Below are 3033 nucleotides of genomic sequence, written 5' to 3'. Positions count from 1 at the left end.
AGGTTGACAACATATCCGAAAACTGTTTCAGCTTCAGATTTCATTCTATCGGTCCGAATAACAACGTTGATCGGTATGTGAAGTTAAATCAATGAAATCCCATTTGTCATCTTTACACTAACGATTTTTGCCTGCGTAGTATGTTGGTCATGTGTTAAAATATCAGGATTTCCAATCTGAAGGTACAAGTTTAATGTTATGATACACTGTCCACCTTTTTGCTATATCTTAAACGCTACATGTAATAGAGAAGCTTGTATCCACCATGCTGTCCCAGAAATCGCATGCACCTAAAAGTCCGTGACTTCGAATGTGGTACGATTTACTACGTGAACTGATCTGGAAATGTTATATAAATTATATCGATCTATGTCTGTCACGTGTCTCGATATTGAGTTGTGACCTCCCATGCATTTATCAGATGAAAAACAATGACCTATCATGATATCACATGAAAAAATACGTGACGTATCCTTGGCAACAAGTGACTTTTTCAGAATGTTACTTGATAGTTTAATGTGATGTAAGTGAAAACTCTGTGATATGTGGTGTGACAGTATACATCTACGAATAAGGATAAAACATATTGCTATAATGTATGCAACAAATATTGTGAAAAGGTATCTAAAAAATATGTGACCTACAATAGACACGATAACTGGCATTACACATGGCATACATGCAAATCAAAGCTTATCTTTTTCCATCTCGTTTGCAATTGAGTGATTTAACATTTATTTTGACGTGAATTAAGAATTGTAACTAAAATTGGTGAATTTGACTTCACAGAAATGGTGTACGTCTACGTCTGTTTATTAAATGGATCGCAAATTTCATTGGTTTTGGTTGATCGTAATTGCGGGAATACAAAGCTCGTAGATATTGTTATGACAGAGTGTGGGTTGGATCCCACCAATGTGGCAGTGACAATGAAATATGTGTTACGGAGTGACCTATCTCCGATTGTAATCAAGAGTGACAGTAACATGTTGTCATACATGGCGTTGAAAGATTTGGATCGTGACTCTTCCAAATATCCCATTAGCATTGAGATCATAGAAGCAGAAATGGGGAAACATCAATTCACAGTACCGAGTGATGTACGGTATAATGAACATGAATTTTCGTTGCTTGAAATGTCATTAGATGTATGTGGCACAATAGAACATCCAGCGCGTGACAGTTTCGAACATGAGGTCACGGTTGTATCAGTTGCAGATGGTAGGGATGTCGAAAAAGGATGGATTTTCCGTAACAAGGAGGTTTTGAAGTTGAGCTTATCCTTTTATGCAATCCATAATATGTTTGAATATGTTGTTGTTCGATCCGCCAAGAAAGACTACCTTGTAAAGTGTTCACGTGACGAGTGTAACTGGATCTGTAGATCATCGAAGCTGGGAAAAATAGAGATGTTTAAAATAAGACATATTGCAGACGGACACACATGTACATCGAATATTGTTCTGGGGTGTCACAGGCAAGTAACAAATGGGTTGTGTCCTCCTATATTAAATACAAATAAACATCGTCACACACTATATACACTTCAAATGATATATGAAATGATATTTTACATACTTATGGAGTGTCTTTGAACTTGGAGATCTCGTGAGGAGACTTTAAGAATGATTAAGGGTGATCCAATGGAATCATTTGGCAAGATACCGAGATTCTTTTCTATGTTGCATCAAACAAATCCAGGGACGGTTACAGGAATAGAGCTTGATAGTCACAGTAGGTTTAAATATTGTTTCATGACACTTGGTGTATCAATCCGTGGATGGGAACATTGTAAGCCTGTTGTTGTGGTAGACGGGACATATCTGAATGGACATTATAGTGGGACCCTATTCACAGCTTGTACCCAAGATGCAAATAACAGCATATTTATTCTTGCTTTCAGAATTGGGGATAATGAGAATGATAGTTCCTAGACATGGTTTCTACAAGAATTGAAGCGAGCTTACGGAAGTAGAGAAGGGCTATGCTTCATTTCATCATCACAACAGTATTAAAAATGCCATTGAAAAAGTCTATCCAGGAACATATCATGAGATTTGTTCATATCATCTCCTAAAGAATCTTAAAACACGTTACGAAAAATCAAGGCACAACATAGCGCAGTCTTTCAATGCAGCCATGCGAGCTTACACATTGTCGGAATACAAATATCACATACAACAGCTTGCTGCAATTAATGAGAACATAACAGATTACCTGGTATGTGAAATACATATTATCTGCAATCTATATTGTCTCTAAACATTTTCCTTACTGTGAAAATATATTATATGTATCGTCATGTCTTTGTTCTAAAGGATGATGTTGGATCTGAGAAATGGTCACGATATCACATGCCCACAAATAGGTATTCCACAATGACCTCAAATATAGTAGAGTCGATTAATGCGGTCACAAAGTCTGTCAAGAACTACCCAATTATAATGTTGCTGGAGTCATTGTGACAAATAATACAATCTTGGTTTTGGAAACATAGAGAGACTACACATGGTACATCCACGAAGTTGTGAAACAAGTACGAGAGGCAGTTATGAGAAATGAACACGTATATGAGGAATTTAAGGGTAAGGTTGTTTGCTATAACTAATCTCCATTTGTATAACTATTCAATTGCGTAGTGTATCACATGATTTACATTGTCTGTGCTCTTTTGTTAAATATAACATTTTGCACATATGACTTTCTTAATTAATTGTAGGTCAATCCTGTCAACCAAGCAATGTTTTGCATTAATGGTGATAGTTAATCTTTCGTTGTCGATATAGAACAGCGTACATGCACATGTCAGATGCTTCAAGTTGATCGACTTCCATGTCCACACTCAGGGCTATGATTGCTAGTATGAAGATGGATCCATATGAGTACTGTTCTTAGTATTACACAACAGAATCATACAAGAAAACTTACCAAGAAGCAATATTTCCTGTTGGGAATCCAACTGAATGGACCATGCCAGAAGATTTTCGAGAAATGGTTATTTTGGCACCTAATCAAAAGCGCAACTGTGGAAGG

The sequence above is a fragment of the Olea europaea genome, chromosome 20, assembly GCF_002742605.1.
Source record: "Olea europaea var. sylvestris chromosome 20, O_europaea_v1, whole genome shotgun sequence".
In the NCBI taxonomy this organism is placed as follows: Eukaryota; Viridiplantae; Streptophyta; class Magnoliopsida; order Lamiales; family Oleaceae; genus Olea; species Olea europaea.
The sequence above is the reverse complement of the archived record's forward strand: the minus strand, read 5'-3'. Positions refer to the sequence as shown.